General features: G+C 40.4%; 1 long non-coding RNA gene and 1 other non-coding gene across 2 annotated transcripts in view; both read left to right on the top strand.

Annotated features, from left to right (window-relative positions):
• Positions 1-12,500: 12,500 nt before the first annotated feature.
• Positions 12,501-20,866, top strand: part of LOC111439586 — a 46,220-nt gene continuing 37,854 nt past the window's right edge. Inside the window, exons 1-2 of the long non-coding RNA XR_002709817.1 lie at positions 12,501-13,237; positions 13,838-13,840. This is a non-coding gene — a long non-coding RNA (uncharacterized LOC111439586). The remainder of the gene's footprint in view (positions 13,238-13,837; positions 13,841-20,866) is intronic.
• On the top strand, positions 17,242-17,315 carry TRNAF-GAA. The gene has a single exon. It is a non-coding gene; the product is annotated as a tRNA-Phe (tRNA).

The raw sequence follows: 20,866 nt of genomic DNA, 5'->3' as shown, positions 1-20,866 counted from the left end.
TTATGATACATAATTATTCATTTTGAGATAATATTGTTGGGGGCATTTTGAGAATCGAACTTGAGACCTCTCACACCCAAAACAATAATCATACCACTTAGACCAAATGCCTTTATAATAGATCTATAATTCTTAGACTTTTATATAAGTTGAAGTTGTGCATTGCACAGGCTCCATTGATAACTAAACTATTTTATTTTTTTTGTTTTCTTTTGGAGGGGCATTCTGAGAATCAAACTCGAGACCTCTTGCACTCAAATCAAGAATCATACCACTAGACCAAATGCCATTTCTAAAAAAAATTCAACATTTTTAACTCCTACTCAATATATTTTTTTCTCCCAAGTTTGAAATCTATTTTCTAGAGCGGTTGTTGGACTATAAAATAAAAAGTTGATGGTCTAGTATTCTACTTGTAAGTAAGGCATGTAATGTTGAATTGTTCTAATATGCAAGTGTTATCGAATAAACTACAACCCAACAAATGAATCAAACTAATCAGTTTGGGTTGGGTTGGATCTATTCGGCTCAGTTCATCAGTTTGTTTGATTTAATTCTTCTATTTTGCTTCGTATGACAATAAAATGAAGTTGTATTGAATGTACCATAGTTTGATTTATGACAAACTCATATGAAATATAATTGCATTAATAGTACTAAGAGTTGAAGTCGGTAAACATTTCATGAACTTAAGTGCAACTCATGCTTCATTAAAGACGAAGCATAACTAATATGAAATAAAAAGGTAAATCAGGAATAAGATGGAGAAAGAAATTTTCTTTAAAATAATAAACAGACCCAAATTTATCTTTGTTGTTGTCTAATTGTGATTTTGCAAAAAGCTTCACTAATATGAAATAAAAAGGTAAATCAAGAATATATCCACACGTCACTTAAGATGACAATAAAATGGAGTTAAATTGAACGCAGTTTTAGTTTCATATCTGGCATAATTGTATTAATGATATTAAAGAGAACTTCGTGTTTTATTAGAAGAGACCAACTTCCTTTAAGTACTAGGAGTTTAAACTACTTCCATTGTAATTTCAATCACTCCACAATGATTACAAATTTAGGGTTGACTAATTGGACATCAATTATCAACTTTAGGTTATAATTTAGGTAGTAGCCATTATAATATTAATGAGCATAAGAGTTACAATTCTTTCATAGACCATATGTGTTATAGTTAAATGAATATATATATATTATGTATGTCGAGGTTTGGGTAAAGCATAAAGTAGTAAGGAACACCATTGTCAACTCTAGAGCCACCCACAACTCATGATGGAGATTGATGCAAAATATTTTAACATCCTTTGGCATCAAGATACATGAAAGATGAACGCCGTCAAATTGGAAGCTTTGCCTGTCTTAAGAGTCACAATGAGAGCTCTAATCAAGTTGGAGCCTTGGAATAGGCAAATTGTTTAGTGATAGTTGAAATGGATGACTTCGACGTCATGTCAAGAATGAACATCCTGCTGAAACACAAAGTCATTTACATGCCCCTAGCAAAATGTCTAGTAGTAATGGAGTCTAACCCGATGATCATTCAGAAAAACATCCATCAACCAAGAGGGTTGAAAATGATGTCGACACTACAGTTGAGAAAAAATCATAGCCATGATGAATCTACACTTGCTGCTACTGTTGTAATTGAATAGGGGAACTCGAGTGAGCCAACCTCAATAGAAACCTTGTTGCCACTACATGAACACCACGACGCAAAACAAGGTCAGATAATGGATTTATCCCCACCAGAAGAGACAAAAACAAGGTCAGATACTGAAGAAGGGAGACAGAAACAAACCACTGAAGCAACACATGTTCACACAGAAATATCATCTAGACGGATGAAGAGAAGGGTCAGTCGGAAGCGTCAACGACAATAATTTCAAGAAAAATAAAGAGTTCATATAAGTTAAGTTCAGATAAACTTCAAGTTCAAAGCAACAAAAACCAAAAACTGGTGTGAAAATACTATGGACTAGTTAAAGTTATCCATAAGATTTTGAAGACATCATATAGAATCCAATTGCTCTTATGGATGCGGACTAACCTTGTTGTCCACATTAGTAACTTGAAACGTTATTATTTCAACCAAGAAGACATCAAGCAGAAGCAGGTGGTATGACGTCATACAAATAAGAAAAAGTTTCAAGCGAAGAAAGTAGGAAAGACACGAACAGAGAAGACATGAAGAATCAACAAACCGTGAAGTGATTTTCAACAGCACCTAGTAGGTTGAAAGAGACTCCTCATTGGAAGCACATCAAGAGACCTAAAGTCAGCCTCATCCAATAAATTGTGTGGGGGCAGATGTCACAGTCATGATTGCCCAAGGCGTGTTGGCTGTGGTTGCATGTTGCATGTCTCAGCCATTCTTGTAAACGATTTGTCCAAGGCTGTTATTTGGGCAATGTTATTGTTTATCGATTATTTGGGCGACACGCCTTGAGCAATCATGACCATCACAATTGGCTAAGACATTTGTTGTCCAAGAGACTCCTCATTATGAGGTTATGATTGGCTAAGACATTTAAAGAAGTTTTACCTAGGGCAACTTCTATCACAATCCTCTTCTCGCTCTCTGAAACTTCTTTAAATGTTATTGTTCACTGGTTATTTGGGCGCATCTTCCTTAAAAGGGTTGTGACGACAGATGACCTAGGTAAAACTTCTATTGGGAGATCAGTCCCATAGAGAATCTGTATCCCTTTCTTGAAACCTTCGGCGGACAACATAACAAAGAGTTCCTAGAAAAAATATCATAGAACAATTTGTGTAATGCCTTTGAAGTTAGGCTCGAGGCTCTATCTTATCTCCCAAGAATATGGTTCATTCTCTATTCACATAGAAATTCTGCAATAGAAAGTGGTACCCTCATCTTCTTTTACAAAACTTTCTCAAGTCCTCATTGAACAATTTAAAAGTGGTACCCTCATCTTTTTTTATAAGACTACCTCGGCCTTCATGGAATGATTATGCTATGTTGATTCTTAGAGAAGGGAGTAGGAGTAAGAGTAGATGACTGTTTATGGTCCAAGTCCTGAAAAAGTAAGTCTTTATGTCAAGAAAGGAGAGGAATCCTCATAGTTTCCAAGATTTGAAGAGAATCATACATACACAAATTTTCTTTGTTTGTTTATTCTCGTTGTTTTCTCTCTTCAATTAACATGTTATAAAGACACTTGTAAATTATAATTAAATATAGCTTCCTTTTTTTTTTTCTTTCCAAATATCCATTATTGGTTCAAGGTTTAAAAAACCTATTTCAAATCTTATTATATTGCATGTTTCAATTTGATATAATTGTTGAGGGCATTTTGAGAATCAAACTCGAGACCTCTCGCACCCGAAGCGAGAATCATACCACTAGACCAAATGCCTTGTAGTGGATCTATCATTTTTAGTTGCTGGTCCATATCTTTTATGCGCCTCAATATTTGAAATTTATCCACATGTTTTTGTCTCAATTCTAGAAATAGAAATGATATCCATAGAAATACATAATTTTACAATGCAAATAAGAAAAACTTGTGATCAAGTTTTAGATAAAAGTAGCAAACATGTTGATAGATATAAAAATAAATTCAAGTTCTTTCTCTGGCCTAATTATCAATTGAAAGATTTAGCTGATATGAATTGTTATTGGTTTGATACCAATAATAACAGTCATTTTAGTATGCTAAGGATCCATGTGTCCATGAAAATTAGTTAATGCTATATTTTTCTTATATTGGCCATAATATCTCTCAACCAAATGCATTAGTTGAAAATGTATTTAATATTTTTCTTTTGTCCTTTTGTTTTTTGGAATGGTCTTATGTCTCCATTCCATTTGAAAATTGATATTTTGTTTGGTAATTTTAAACTTATTATTTTTGTTTGTTCATTCCACCTAATTTGTAAAAAAAAAAATCATACCACTAGACCAAATGCCCTTATAGTGGATCTATCATTTTTAGTTGCCCGTGTATATATGTTTTCCGCACCTCAATATATGAAATTTATCTAACCTCAATATATGAAATTTATCTAACCTCAATATATGAAATTTATCCACATATTTTTGTGCTTTAGAACCTACTATTATTGTCATGTTAACTTCACATGGTCTATCACACAGTTGAAGCAGCATTGCCACTAGAGCTCATGCATTCCTTTAGGATAGATATGTTAAAAATTAGGCCCATTTGATAATTTTTTTTTTGTTTTATTTCAAAATTATGTGTTTTATCCTTTTATAAAAAAAAGAAAAGAAAAGAAAAGAAAACATTTGAATTTTAAGCAAAATTTCACACCCAACTAAGTTTTGAAAAATATTTTTATTTATTTATTTTTTCTTTATTTTAGTTTTTCAAACATAGATCGATATGGAGGGGCTAGTTTTCAAAACTACTTCTTTGCTAAAATTGAACAATATTTATATTGTAAACTGGGATTAACTTCCTTTAAGTTTATGTAGTTTCTTTTTATTACTATGTTTACTTCTATCTCATGTTACTCCATTTGTATTTATTTCGTTTTATACAAAAGTTCACCGTAATTAATAAATCCATGTGCTTAATACATTCCCTACAAGAATAAATTTGTTTGTATCAGGATAAATACAATTAATACGGAAAAAAGAAATCCAAAAAATAAGTAGAAGGTTGAGAATTTCACTCAACCACACAATGTCAAAGCGTGACTGCATGGCTCACACGCAATTCTACCATAAGAATGACATGAAACTTGTATAGATGATGCTCGGATTTCGAAGGGGAACTTCTCAACTTGAGAGATCAATTTCATTCATCACAAATATGATTTTTACATAATAATTTATAGGTATTTATAGTCTCCCACAAAAGAAGTTAGTGGCTGGGATTTAATCTCGATCCCCTTAAATCTCAAAAAAAAAAAACAAAAAAAACAAAGTCAATTTGACAATTCTACCATTACAAACTTTATGACATTAAAAATAAATAAAGTTTTCTAACAACTCATGTAAAGATGCTTGCAACTTCATTTGCTTCTTCAACGGTGTAAATATTCACTTCTAAAGCTCCAAATGGTCCTTCCTCAATCTAATAAGCTTGTAACACATGAAATAATAGTTGAACCGAGCCTATCCAATTTTGTAGATGAAGAATGAATGCTTGTTGAATCTTCTTGGCCTTGGATCGTGTAATAGGTCCAGTTGGAAAATTTGGAACACCGTGATCCTTATCATCTTCCCCCTCTTCAAAAGGATTCGTCCTTGAATCAGAAAATCATCACCTACATCAAAAGGACTCAGTCAGCAACATTGAAAGTAGAATGTGCTGAAAATTCTCCTGGAAGATCATTTTATATGCATTGTTATTAATTCTTTCACGTACTTGATAAGGGTCATCCCCTCTTGGATGTAACTTTGTCTTCCTTTGAGATGGGAATCACTCCTTGAGAAAATGTATAAACCCAGTTATTGGTTTGAAAAATGATTTCATTCCGTCCTTTGTTAATTCTTGAAGCAACATTGAAATTTTGTTTCTCAATTGTCTCCTTCTCCTCTTTATGCAATGTTTTGGTCCCATTTGCCTTACTTGTGGCTGCTTTACTCACAAAAATATTAGAATGAATAGAAAGAAAATCAAGACACGTAAGTGGATTAAATCCGTAAGCAACTTCAAAAAGAGAACAATGAATGGCAAACATTCGTTCCAAGACTTAATATTCTTACAAATAATAGCCCTAAGCAATGCTCCTAATGTTTATTAACCACCTCAGTTTGCTCATTAATTTGAAGATGACATGTAGTTGAAAAAAATAATTTGTTACCCAATTTATGACTTAATATTCTTATAAATAATAGCCCTAAGCAATGATGCTGATATTTTATTAACTACCTCAGTTTGCTCATGAGTCTGAGAATGACATGCAGTTGAAAACCATAATTTAGTACCCAATTTATCCACCATACTTTCCAAAAGTGACTTAAAAATTTAACATCCCTATCATTTTTTGTGTGCAGCAAACATTGGCAACATTGACTACAAAACTTATAAACATCGTGCTTCATGGCAAAGGTCATATGGATCGTGATGAGCATTTTCTCCCATATCTTAGTTTCGCTAACTAAAGTTTTCCAATAACTCCCAAACTTCATTACCTTATATAACCTCTTGGGATAAGGATTCATATAACATTTAATAAAATAAGATCTACCGATGAATTTCATAACATTTGAAGGTCATCTAGGTCATGAACCAAAGGTAAATTACCTTAGGGGCATTATGGTCATTTTACACCATTTCTTGGTTTACCTACTTATCCTTATCCAATGACTACCAAATTTCATATCTAACCTCAACATAATATAATATGCTCAGTATTAAATTTTGATATGCAGCGGAGCTCATATTGTGGGTTATTTTAACGTTATTTAAATCTCGAGCTATTTGATCGGTTCAGGGTCTTAACTCACTGTTCTTTGTGGGTAATCTTGTTGAGAAACGGTAGGAATAAGTTTGAAGAGAAATGGTGGAGGATTGCTCTCGAATTTGGAAGAAATCTGAGAGTAGGAGACCCATAATCTAAACATTTATTGTCGTCGATTGGGGGATCAACCTTTCTCGATTCTTATTCCGTATTGTTGCTCCTACTTCAGACTTTATATGAGGAGCTTAAATCGACATTGAGAGCTTCAGATTCTTCGTTGTTTAGAAGTTTGAAGAGAAATGGTGGAGGATTGCTCTCGAATTTGGAAGAAATCTGAGAGTAGGAGACCCACAATCTAAACGCTTATTGCCTTCGATTGGGGGATCGACCTTTCTCGATTCTTATTCCGTATTGTTGCTCCTACTTCCGACTTTATAGGAGGAGCTTAAACCGACATTGAGAGCTCCAGAATCTTTGTTATTTAGAGATCGAACTTTCTGGATAATTTTTCGGAGATATCAATTCCAACCATATCCTTACCGACCTTGGCTTTGAATTCTAGTCGAGGGATGTGATGATCTGTGCGTGTTCGTTCTAGATCATATCAAATTTTGGAGGAGATCCGACGGTTGAAATTTGAGTTCGAAGAATTTTGCTCTGATGGTCACGGTAGATGCTCTGATTCTAATTGGAGTGGCATTTCTGTAATTATCCATTCTTTTAGGGGTATTTTGGTAATTTGCCACTTTTCGAATATTTTGTTATTATTTTTCTCAAAAAATCCATAATTTTTCTACAAATTCCTCATCACTTTTTGATCATTTTTCACTTATTTTGAATCTTGAGATTCCTTCTAGATAAAGAATTACAAATCCGGAAAGATTCTTGATAATTGATAAAATGACTTTTTTACCCTTTTCATTTACTTTTTCCTTTCCAATCCTTTTCAAAAGGCCTTTAACTCCTTGAAATCACTTGTCCAGTACCAAGATGAAAGAGAAAATCAGCAATAGCTACCAATCGGTTTTCTTCATCAGTCTTGAGAATGGGGGAGGACTCTTTGGCTCCTTCAAGAGCTTTGCCGGCATCTTGTGTAAGTAGATTTGATGCTGCTTGTAGTGTAATTTCCATCCCCTCATGCACATCAGAGCCAGTATGGCCATAGCCGATTGTCCATACGCCACGTCGCCACCACTATCTTTATACTTTTATAGGGAATAGGCAAAGGAGACGCAAAGCCTCAAATTTCTCATATCTATAAGTCTTTCTTTGCGGTATCATCCTGACCGAACGACAAAATCAAAGGCTAGTTCTTTATTCTATTTATTCGTGATATAGTCATAAGGCAGATATTGATACCCTTTGGCTCCTACAGCATCTCCCCATGAATTACGGAATTTGAACAATTTCGTAGAATCATCCATAACCAACAACAGCATGACCACCTAGTTCTTTATCCCGTTTAGATGGCATAGGCACTTAACCTGCCCCTTTTTCATTGCATCTATCCAGCTTTGATGAACTAGAAAGAAAAATAGAAATCTATGGCTATAAAACCTATCCATACTTCTTATTATGCTCATATTCGTTCTTCGAGAATGAACCTATCTCTAGATTATATAAGATGGATATGAACCCTTCCCTTTTTGTGATACCAAAATCATGTTTTTTGAGTAGTGAGTAGGCTCCAACCTTTAATACAGAATGTAGATATAATGATATTAATCAGTTCAGACCTATATACATAATACATATACCAATACAATATGATGGTACAGATCTTTTATCTCTGATTGTATTCCCCCGATTTTGGAGTATTATTCTACTTGACTTAATAGAATTGGATAGTCAATTTAATCTGATATTTCCTGACTTTTCGTATACTAGGTATCTTGAATAAATAATAGTCACAACATCGAGGGACGAAGAAACGAGACCGAAGGGAGAGGGACGATTTCAGATTTTGATTTGAGGATTCTCTTATAATGGTCTTTGATCGTTTGCATTTGTCTGGTAAAAGAATTTCGATTGGACCTGGCAATCACTTCTAGTCAGGGGTGGTCTTGTTTTGGTCAGTTATGATGGTATAATCCATATTCAGATTAAGGAGGATCATAATCTAAATCAAGGTGATCCACCCTAGAATACCGGACTGATACGTGGGGGCTGCTAGATGAAGGGAACGAACTCTGATGGTATTATATGCAGGATGATTTGTATTGGTGGTTGAAATGCCTGGTCCTGGTAGGAGGGAGGGCGGCACCTCTTACCAATCAGTTGTAGTAGAAGAAGCGTTAAGGGATTTAGGCACTCGACAGGGTGGAGAGGATTGAAGCTTAGTAGTAGTGCTTGCGTAAGTCGATAAAAGAGAAGGTGTAAATCCTTCTTATTGAACCTTAGGAGAGTGATGTGAGCCCTGAGAGGGCGCAGGAAAGATAAGAATAGTCACTTCTTTATCTCTTCCAAGCTGAAACTACTCAAAAAAGAAAGAGAGTTCCGCTACGGGATTCTTCGACACCAGATCTTGATCCTGCTCTGGCTTTTTCCTTTCTTACCGTAAGAAAATGTGATAATCCACTCTTTTTCGAAAGGGGAGCGTAAGGCAGCAAAGCACTAAACTAGCTCCTGGCCTTATTTCTTTCATTCACATGTTGACTGAATTGCTTAATTCATACGTCACGGACATTCAGTCGATTTCCTCAACATCGTCTTCCCTGTGACGAGTAACCAAGGTAGACGAGACCGACACCGTAGACTGCCATCACCCTGCAGATCTACGGCTACCAGCCCCGGGGTTCAATCCCTCTCCTCTGCCTAGAAGCCCCCCTTCCTTCAACTAATTCAAGCAGTTCAGTCAGTAGGAAAGAAAGAAAGTCATCTTCTCTTAGTTAGTAAAGAAGAAAGCTAAACAAACCCTGTCGGATAGAAAGCCTACCTACTATAACCGGCTCATATCTTTAATTGAGTTAGACCGCAAGCTACCTTAGATCAATAGTCCCTACCCCCATCTTTATCCATCCCGTCCGTTACGAGCAATCGAATGAGTTTTGGGAAATGTGAAAGAAAAGAGATGCAGATGAGAAAGTGATCTAAAGTAAGTAGCCCGGACTTCTGATCCTAGTGGCTATGGCTAAGGAGCAGGATAAGAAAAAGTCAGGATTCGACTAGCTTTGAGCTCTCACGTAGTTCAGGTTTCACTTTGCTTCGGTGCTATCCTCTATATATATAGGGTCAAGGCAGATTAAAGGAAGGAATTGATAGAGCAAGAGCTTAAAGGTGTATATGACATGAAAATCTTTCTCTTAAAAGTAGCCCTCGACCCCCGCAACTAACCCTTTTCTCTACGACCTACCGAGGAGTGAGGCCTTGAGCCGAAAGCTTGCTTGAAAGACTGAACCTGCGAAAAAGAGTTTCCTCACGAAACTAGCTATGGTAACTGCACTCCCGCTTTAGTCTTTATGATCCCCTTCCCCGTAAGCTCTTCCTCGAGTCAGTATTCGGATCTGTCTCCTGGCTCTAGTTTAAGGTCCGTTTAGTACTTCTCGCTTTAAAGGAGAAGAGATAGATCGCTTATGGGAGATAGAAGGGAGATAAACTGAGGGCGCGCTTCACTGAGTTAGTGACTGAACGAAGGGTGAAGGAAGTCTCTCCCACTGACTGATGGCACTCAACTAAAGGTCGGGCCCGAAAAAAGAAATGTTTACTGACAGGACTAAGTAAGGGACGAGACAAAATCTATCTTTGGCTTGAGTGAGAGTATGAACTTCCCTTGTCAGGCCTTTTCGTCGAAATAGTCCGGTCTTATTCGAGTTCCTGCTATAAGCCTAATAAGGTTCTTTATTCCTCCGCATTTACCCAAAAGTCTCTCTTTCTTGTGACTGGCAAACTGCTTCAGCCTTTGTTTGGAAATATAGGCTTTTCTGTAAGGAAGAGGAAATCCAACAAAAAGAAGATAAAGCACCTTAGAAAAAAGAAAAAAGGAACCTACTAGAAAGAAGAAAGAGGAGTTAGCAGCATTCGGATGAAGTAGAGAGAGTTTTATTGCGTGTTGTTAGAGAGAACAAGGGAGCAGATCAACTATTAAGGTATGAAGTCAGTCAGAGGTACGTAGTAGCTCAACTAAAAGGGGAGGCTATGTAGTATAGTAGCTCTCCCGATAGGGAGGGGGAGGATTGAAGACGCTTAGTGCTAAGGAATAATAGTTGCAAGTGTAAGCTCAGTGAGCGAAGCAAATCGAATATATAAGCTTAATCATCGTATAATTCTAACAGCTTTTGAATCGCATTGCAAATATTGAACAGGGCTGGTTGATCAACTGCTCAACGAAAGGCTCAACCCAACTAACATGATAAGAATGTACCAAACCAAGGCGAAACCAGTACCCGGCAGTTGGTCTCCAATCGAAGTCCCAATTCAAGTGTGCCAAACCTCTCCTTTTGATTGGGAAGGGGATATGAATGAAATAAGCTTCTCAAAACCTAAGCACGACGAAGAAAGCTTCTGCCATTTCATTGATTGAGTTGAAGCGATAAAAGAAAAGTCTCAAAGAATTAACAAAAAGCCAGAATCTAGCCCTGATCTAAGGTGAAAAGCGAGTCGATCTGGTTGGTATCCAATATCAAATGGAAGTCGTATCACCCTTGACATAACAGGGTTTCGGTCCCATTTCTTCTTGCCATAGAGGTCGAAGCTTCTTTTCCTGTTCCCAGGAGTGAACATAGGTGGGCCTTAGCTAGTGGCTTCAACCCGCTCGGAAGAAACTAAGAAAGAAGAAAGAATATGTATGTATGTATGTATGATTTGCCTTCCTGCAGACATGGACTTTGACAGCCACTATTGGGTTCCATTCCATCCTGGGGCTTTTTCAGGGGGATTACGGGGCTCTTTGAGAAAGAAAGTCTTGTGATCTTCCTATCCTCCTCCCCTTTTGTTTACTTTACCGGTAACAAGGATTGCACCTCGTCAAGGCTTTCTTCTCAACTAAATGTTTAAACGTCCTCGAGCTGCTCTATTAGAAAGGAATTCCAGGGCGCTTAGAGAACGTCTTAGAATACCTTTGAACATTCCTTTTGTACCCGACTAATTAATTACTTTATTAGCTTCTCACGTTGAGTTCTAATCGATAGAAAGGACGGAGGGAGACAAGCAAATTCAGAACCTTGGCTACGGGGGTTCTTACTCATTGCAATCCGAGCCAACCATCAGCAATGGGGCTAGCTTCTCTTTTCGATCTTCTCTGAGGCTATTCTATGGATAGCATTGTCTACTCTTCAGCTGACATGGAACCTAATTATTAAACTAAACTGGTCTCTGTCTTCTTTTGACTGTTAAAGAGCGCTAACGACTAAGAATGGTTTTCTTAACTAGTAAGCGCTGTAACGACTACAACCGATGTTAGGAATCGATTCTATCCGACTGGGGCCAAGCATCAGATGGGCGACGGGCACAGGCACACTGGACTTTGAAGCTTTTCCACTAATGGTTGATTTGAGGTGAGGGGTAGATTAAATCTAGTCAGAAAATCAGTTTCAGATGGCATGTAAGACAGACAGATAGATTTGGCTCACTGGCCTAAAAGAGGCAACTTCGTCCATTGATCTGAATGAACCAAAGAAAGCCTATTTCTCCGGAACAGATACACTCTTGGATCAGTCTGAGTCTCTTGATGAGCTCAATCAGTCGAAAAGAAAGATAATAGCTGACCTTTGCCTTCGGTTACCTCCAAGGTGAGTAAGAAATAGTCATTCCCAACCTACATTGTTATAGCTTTGAAGCCTAGCTCTAGTACCAGTACCAGACCATTTTTTCTAATTACGTCCATATAAAGTCTCTGTCTCGTCTTTCTTGCTCTCGGCCTAGCCCCTTTTCCCCTTAGAATGATCATTTATTCGATATTGAATACCTTTTTGACTTTGAGACTACTACTAGCAACGAAGCTCAACCTTACTCGATCAGTCTACGAAAGCAAGGGAGCGGAGATCCTTCTTTAAATCATTCCGAAGTAGCCTTTGCTGAATCGAAGTTATTCATTTCATTCGCTACTGGAGCCCCTTTACTATTACTATTCAAGACGAAAACAGGATTGAATCGAGGAAAGGTCATGGAACCCATAGGGCACCGCACTGAGGTATGAAATGAAGGACGAATTAAACTCGCTTCGGGCTCAAGCTTAGATAAAAGAGTTACAATGAGTCCACTAGTCCAGAAATGGAAATTTGATAGAAAGCTCAAGCTGAGAAAGTCACAATCCTTTGAATAAGATCGGCTCAAGGGGAAAAAAGAAAGAACCTCTTCGACTGGGTCAACCAACCCTACGTTCAGTCTCGTGTCTATAAGATCAACCGATACGCTACAGGTAAGATGAACCCAGCTATCACTGGATTGAAGCCTAGATGGCATTGATCAGAACACTAGGATAAGATCGTTGGAACTTTAGAAGTAGAAGGGTCTCCGTTTACATGATCAGTCAGATAAAAGATAATGAATTAATTTCACTTTTCTATCCCCAATCAATGGTCGAGCTATTGACATCCGTTAGTAGCGGCCGTTAAAGGAAAGGAATTGGTTCGCTTTCGTTTGTGGAAGGCCCATGCATGAATGAAGTGAGGCTCCTCAACAAGCAGAAGCAAGCACTGAGTTCGGAAACTCAATCAAAAGGCGAAGACCTCATCCTCTTATTACCAACCGTGTACATTCTACATACGAGATGCTTCCATCACGGCCGGGCCCTAGCCTGAAGCCAGAGTCAGAGTTTCCCTAAGTCCCATGTCTCCTAAACCCGCGCGAAAGAATAAAAAATCAGGGGCAGGAAATGAAATTGGGAAACCGAGTTGTAGAGGTGAAGGGTCGAAGACGAGGAAAAGGTTGAGTCTGATTTTCTTACAGGAGAGTACGTCAGGGAAAGGTGAACAATCACTTCTTTCTCATAACTAATAACTGAAGGTAATATCGGTGAAGGAGAAAGTACAGTTCAATCTGTCGAATTAATAAGGAGTCTTTGTTTACAGTTCCGGGAGAGTGAGAGTCAATTCATTAGCGTACCTTGTGAAAGACTGAGTTTTCGAAGGTTCGGTTCGTGAAGTAGTTCCGGAGTTTACCTCTTTCCTGACTGTGAAGGATAACGAATGTTTCGTTTCGTCTTTCCTTAATAGTGAATTACCTTTACTAGATTTTATACCCTAAAATACGGGATAGATAGAATTTCTTTGATTTCCTATGCAGCTATTAAGGGAAAAAGGTCTTACGAACTTTGACAGTTATATGTAGATAGAATTTCTTTTCTTGAAGCTTCAGCTGTTAGGGAAAAAGCTCTTTTAATGTTTTACCCCTATATAGGATAGAAGAAATTAATTCTTGGTCCGACAGAGTTCCAGAAGTAGGAGTAGAGGCTTTCCTTTCAACACTTGATTAATAAGGAGAAAGAGAAGAGAAGGTTACGGTTCAGTAGCTCATTCATTGACTCTCTTGTTCTGGATCATATATAATAGCTTTAGAGTGAAAGAAGGTCATATCGGTTCAGTAGCGTCTTCATTTATTCAAAGACTGTAAACTCTCATTCCATTCATCTTTCGGCTTTCCTCTCCCTTCAAACACTGTTAAGGATCATTAATCTTGCTTTCGTCTCCCTGATTTCCTTCCTGTTCATTCGCTGATCTTTCTCTTCTCCTCAACTCTCTCTTCAACCTCAAACCGTCACCTATTCATTCTTTCTCTTCTCCTTTCTTGCTTTCACTCTTTTACTCCCCCTCCTTCCTTCCTTCTTATTCATTCTCCTTCACCTATTTCTTCTTTCTCCTGAACTATTATTCTTTCCCTCTGTAAATAGGTATTTCTTTGTTTCTTTCTTTCTTTCAGTCTCCTTCACCTCTCCCTTGCTTTCCCGAACAGTAAACAAAGGATTAATGAGAGTTTACGGTTTTCGAACTTGACTCCTTCACCTTCTTTCACTGGGGCCGCAATAGCTCCTACTTTCTTTATAAGAGTTTGTTTTTCAAAGGTCAAATTCTTTCTATTCTTCTAGCCTGGCTACCTCTTAACCCACATTACATGCTTTCTAATGTGGCCATGATTCAGTCAGATCCTTTATCTCCTCCTTTTATCCATCCGGTCGTTCTGTAAGCCACTATCCAATGTATACCTTAGGCAGGACCAGCCCTCGCCCATTTCGTAACAAGGCCAAAGACGCGCAAAGAGAATGATGTTTGGAATAATGATTCTCAGCTGCATCTTTCTCTTTCATCGTTATTCTTTTCATTTGAAAGAGAAGTAAGGCCTTCAACTTGTACTTCTTCTGTATATCTTGTTGTGATTTAGCATTTCTTTATTCGTTTCTTGGATTCGCATCTAGGTGTATTCTCTCTCTCTTAGGTATGATGGTTTTTCCCCCCTCCCCTTATTCCCGCTAGTCTTGAGTGTGTGGACGGGGCCGGGGCTTCCTCTGCCATCACCATCCGACCTATCCAGTGAGTTCTCGTGGAGTGGGTCGTGGATTAATAATTATTATGGCAACCCAGATATATGAGGCATGATCTTCCCTACCTAACCTGGCTGCACCACATGCAGCTCAGCAAAATGTAGAGGGTGAGGGGAGTTCCGCCCCGGGGCTGACCCTTCGAGCAGTACAGGAAGCATCGAATGCTCTTGTTACAAAATAGGCAGGAGGGTAGGTTTGGATTGGACAATAAGGGCTTTGCTAGACGGTCTTGTCTTTCTTTCTCTTTGTGCAAATCCAGTGCTGGCTGTTGTGGAAGGTTTAGCCTAGTGAATCAAGCAATTGAATCAGGAAGCGCTGCTCCTCTATTCGGGATAAGGGCTGAAGATGTAGTTTCTGTTTGCAAGCGGGAAGCGAGCAATGCCTCTCTTGTGGCTTGTTGCTCTGCGCTGCGATTATGAAAGGGATGGGCCAAGCAGCAAATTAGCCATTGATTTTTTAATATGGTGTAACGTTAATGTGCCGGATCTCATATGCCAGGGGGTCCCATTCGTCATGTGCCGGATCCCATTCCCAGTAAGTAGAGCTGCCTTGAACCCATACCCTTGATTCCCGCATTGAGCCTCAGCCCGAAGGCCCAAAGGTTGCTGTTTGGTCTGGATAAGTAGGCATGGACAGGCTCCTCGAGCGGATACCATTCCAATGGGGAAGTCTTCCCATTACCGGCGGAGAACTCAAAGGCTCCAAACTCCTTAGGTCTTGTTTTGTAAGCTTGAAGCTTTTCAACCTGTCGAGATTAACTTACAACTCCACTAACCTAAGCTTACCAGATCAAGTAGATCACTACCGAAATCCGTACCAGACACGCTTCTTTCTCGGCTTTGCCTTTTTCTGTTAACGCCGACCCTTCCCGTACACTTTGAGGGACTGAGCCTTTCCCACCTTATCTTATTGGTCTTCTTTCCGCTGTCGCTGATAAATGTTGAACGTATAGCGCTCTTCTGCTGAGAAATGCCCTCCTTTTGTCTTCGCCTTGTGGTCCCAAGACATATGGTTTTGGTACAGAAAAGAAATGTCACCAAGGGGCCGCCTTATCAGTAGATCTCCCTCCTCTCGTACCTCTTGTTTTGAAATCTTCGAGCTGCTGTTGAACCGGGCATTGAACAAGGGTATATTGTTTTTCTGCTTGTTTTGAAATCTTGAAACGACAGACAAGTGGTGACTATGAGACGGCTTGCTACTGAGCTTCTTGTGTTCGTTCCATCTTTCTTGATTATGGGGTTCGCGCAACAAGAGCGCTTCCTCTTTTTCTTTGCCACCATGAGACCTTGCCTTATTTGGTTGGTAGTGTAGGGGTGGCATCAACGCAATTCGTACTGGTAGTAGTGAGACGTCGCCTTCACTGGGTTGGAATAGTAGGTCTGTCTCTCAAGCCTTGTTCTCCGCGGTCATTCTCGCAGCCCTTGCCTTTCTCACTATCAAATCTACACCTGACTTGTTGAACCAAGCTAAGGTCACTAATGAATCTACATATCCTAGGGACGAGAAATTCTTCGTTGGTGGTAAGTTAACCGTGAATGGACTCTAACTCTAATGGCTGAGCTAGGTATGTATGCTTACCAATCTTGTCCCGAGCGTGCGGGAGACTGCCTCCTGTACCGATGTTAATTGAATTAATGGAAACCAGAACAAGTTCGTGCTCCGAATCTATAAAGAGCTGCGTGCCTGAGTCCTACCCCAAAAAGGATTGTTTGTTCCTTGTTGGTACGAGCTTTTCTTGTTCTCTTCTACCCTGGGATTGAATTGTTTTCCTAATGTTGTAAGGGACTCCCAAGCACATTCATTCTCTACCCTGTCTACTAAGAAAGAGAAGTTAGTCAGAAGATTCGCTTAATTGAATTGATCGTAGATGTATTGGGAATCTTCCTTGAATTGAGAGGAAGTAGGAGCATCGTGTTAAGACAAGGGCGGTGGGTAGGTAAAGACAGGCAGGGTGGGTTTACAATCAAAGCTCCAACTGTCTGTCATGCCGGGTAAACCACTAGGGTATGAATTTGGATCTAGGACCGGTAGCGGGCGAAATTACGTGCTGAGAGAAAGTCTTGGTGGAGCCAAGGACGGAATAGCATAACTTAGTGACTAGGAGCGTAGGGAGAGCCCGTTGCACCTTGTTTTTGTTTGACCGGCCTATCCTCTTTCGGGAAGCAAGCTCCCTCCGGTTGTCCAGTCTCTGGGCGTCTCTAGGTTTTTGTGTTGGGAGATTAGGCGGCAGTTTCAAGACTCGAAAGCTTGACGAAGAAGCAAATCAAGCCCTAACTACTCTTTCTTTGAGTAAAGGGCTTTTACTAGTCAAGTGGTAAGGTAGGGCGTATTCTTTGAAGAAAACAGACTTTAGGAAAGGGGTTCAGGTAGCTCAGCTGGTTAGAGCAAAGGACTGAAAATCCTTGTGTCAGTGGTTCGAATCCACTTCTAAGCAAAGGTTCCAAAGGACACGTAGCCGGGACCTGATTTAGAAATTCAAATGAAAGAGGCAAAACAAGTAGATTTGATAAACAAAGCTGTAGATTACTCGGATTGGGTCTCGCGTACCTGTGCCAAAATGGGCGAGTTTGGTTTGAGTGTTCATCGATTGGGTAGATCCATATGCTTCGGGGGGGGGTGAGACGAGGTGTAGCGCAGTCTGGTCAGCGCATCTGTTTTGGGTACAGAGGGCCATAGGTTCGAATCCGAGGATGATCTCCTTTTCTATCACACGTAGAATTGTCTGTCATTCTTGTTAGGCTATGGAGCCTGATACTTATTTATAGCTTGGTCAACGGTTATATATGGTAAATAGTTATATATAGTAGATGGCTAAATCTGGTAAAGCTATATATAGTAAACTATACCATATATATATATCTGGGTCCGGTAGAGCTTTGAAGATGTACTTTTCTATTCTCTGTACTCTCTCTTGTTGTACATACCTGAAATCATCAACACAAAAAAATCCTTTTAGCCAGAGTTCTCCTTGCAACTTTTCTCTATCCTTTTCTTTGGGTTCATCTAGATCGAGCGTGTGCGTTGTTGTGCGATCCTAACAACTGGTATCAGAGCTAACGACTGATATCGATCCTAACAACTGGTATCAGAGCCAGGCGGTATCAGAGCCAGGCGGAAGTCAGAGCCAGGCGGTGTCAGAGCAGGCAAAATTCACCACGATCTGTGAAGATGGAAAGTTCAAAGATTGGAATTGAGAAGTTCGATGGATCCGATTTCAATTTCTGGAAGATGCAGATTGAAGATTATCTGTACCAGAAAGATCTTCACGAACCTATGTTGGGGGTGAAGCCGGATACCATGACCACGGAAAAGTGGAAGCTCAAGGATCGACAAGCCTTAGGGATGATCCGGTTGACGGTATCCAGAAACGTGGCGTTTAACATTATCAAGGAGAAGACAACGTCAGGTCTGTTGAAGACGCTGTCGAATATGTACGAAAAACCGTCTGCTATGAACAAGGTGTATTTGATGAGGAGATTATTATGAGTTCTTGTGAGAACTTCGTTATGAGCAAACATAAACGAGTTAGCTTCACAAAGACTGTTAGAGAATTGAAGGAAAGTACCGGAAGCAGCGTCGCTGAAACTCCAAAGGGGGTTGCGTCGCCCGGAAGCGTCGCTGAAGCTCTAGAGGAGGTTGCGTCGGCTGGAAGTGTCGCTGAAGCTCCAGAGGGGGTTGCGTCGCCGGAAGCGTCGCTGAAGCTCCAGAGGGGGTTGCGTCGCCTGGAAGCGTCGCTGAAGCTCTAGAGGAGGTTGCGTCGGCTGGAAGCGTCGCTGAAGCTCTAGAGGGGGTTGCGTCGCCTGGAAGCGTCGCTGAAACTCCAGAGGGGGTTGCGTCACCCGGAAGCGTCGCTGAAGCTCCAGAGGGGGTTGCGTCGCCGGAAGCGTTGCTGAAGCTTTAGAGGAGGTTGCGTCGGCTGGAAGCGTCGCTGAAGCTCCAGAGGGGGTTGCGTCGCTGAAGCTCCAGAGGTAGTTGCGTCACCTGGAAGCGTCGCTGAAGCTCTAGAGGGGGTTGCGTCGCCTGGAAGCGTCGCTGAAACTCCAGAGGGGGTTGCGTCGTCCGAAAGCGTCGCTGAAGCTCCAGAGGGGGTTGCGTCGCCCGGAAGCGTCGCTGAAGCTCCAGAGGGGGTTGCATCGCTGAAGCTCCAGAGGGGGTTGCGTCGCTTGGAAGCTTTGCTGAACCTCAGAGGGGGTTGCGTCGCCTAGAAGCGTCGCTGAAACTCCAGAGGGGGTTGCGTCGTCCGAAAGCGTCGCTGAAACTCTAGAGGGGGTTGCGTTGTCCGAAAGCGTCGCTGAAGCTCCAGAGGGGGTTGCGTCGTCCGGAAGCGTCGCTGAAGCTCCAGAGGGGGTTGTGTCGCCTGAAAGCGTCGCTGAAGCTCCAGAGGGGGTCCGGAAGCGTCGCTGAAGCTCTAGAGGGGGTTGCGTCGCCCAGAAGCGTCGCTGAAGCTCCAAAGGGGGTTGCGTCGCCCGGAAGCATCGCTGAAGCTCTAGGGGGGGTTATGTCGTCCGGAAGCGTCGCTGAAGCTCTAGAGGGGGTTGCGTCGCCGGAAGCGTCGCTGAAGCTTCAGAGGGGGTTGCGTTGGCCGGAAGCGTCGCTGAAACTTCAGAGGATGTTGCATGAGCCGGAAGACTCTTGCTGAAACACCAGAGGTGAAGTAAGTTGGAGTTGATGTTGAGTTGCTCAAAGATTCACAGAATGATGTTGTAGCGGTTACTCAAGAAACTCCTGAGACTCTTGCTGAGAAACCAGAGGTGAAGCAAGTGGGAGTTGAGGTTGAGTTGCTCAAAGATTCACAAAGTGAAGTTGTAGCTGACACTCAAGAAACTCCTGAGACTCTTGCAGAGAAACAAGAGGTGAAGCAAGTGGGAGTTGAGGTTGAGTTGCTGAAAGATTCACATAGTGATGTTGTAGCAGATACTCAAGAAACTTCTGAGACTCATGCTGTTGGCGAGGAACCCGGTCTATCATTTAAAACACAGAAGGTGATACCATTTCACTCGGAGGTTAGTTGAAGTTGGTGATGTGTTTTGAGAAGATAGAGGGTGCAAAGAATCCAGCAAACATGTTGACAAAATGTGTTGATGTTGGAATATTGAGGTTGTGCAAAACCTCAATTGGTATGGTGCAGTGAAGATGCTCATGGTCGTTTGAGAGTGAAATTCTTGGTTGACTAGATCAGTCTCCAAGTGGGAGAATTGTTAGGCTATGGAGCCTGATACTTATTTATAGCTTGGTCAACGGTTATATCCGGTAAAGCTATATTTAGTACAGCTATATATAGTAAAGCTATATATGGTAAAGCTATATCTGGTAAAGCTATATATGGTAAATAGTTATATATAGTAGATGGCTAAATCTGGTAAAGCTATATATAGTAAACTATACCATATATATATCTGGGTCTGGTAGAGCTTTGAAGATGTACTTTTCTATTCTCTGTACTCTCTCTTGTTGTACATACCTAAAGTCATCAATACAAAAAAATCCTTTTAGCCAGAGTTCTCCTTGCAACTTTTCTCTATCCTTTTCTTTGTGTTCATCAAGATCGAGCGTGTGCGTTGTTGTGCGATCCTAACAACTGGTATCAGAGCTAACGACTGATATCGATCCTAACAATTCTTTTGTCTTTCCCCTGACCTTATCAGTCATCAGGCAGGGTTTTGGTATCATATATCGAGATAATTATTATGAAAAAGCTATTCCACTGGTGTGACTTAGATACCCTTTCTTTCTTTGTGGTATCAGTCATGCTATTTGAATAGCCTGAAATCATCATAGCCTCTCCACCGGTTCCGAAGACTCCTTCGGCATCAATGTGCTCCAATGAAAGAGATCAGACCCTTTCCTTCACCAGAACCGGAGCGAGCTCTTTTCGCACGCAATCTCGAAGCCCAATTAGCTCACGGACTCTCTCCTCAACCCTGGCGAGTACGAGAGCTTGGTAAGAGAGAATGTCGAATGAGAAAGACATTCGATTACGGCAAC

The sequence above is a fragment of the Cucurbita moschata genome, unplaced genomic scaffold (genome assembly GCF_002738365.1).
Source record: "Cucurbita moschata cultivar Rifu unplaced genomic scaffold, Cmos_1.0 Cmo_Scf00097, whole genome shotgun sequence".
Classification (NCBI taxonomy): domain Eukaryota; kingdom Viridiplantae; phylum Streptophyta; class Magnoliopsida; order Cucurbitales; family Cucurbitaceae; genus Cucurbita; species Cucurbita moschata.
This window is presented reverse-complemented; position numbering and strand designations above follow the sequence as displayed.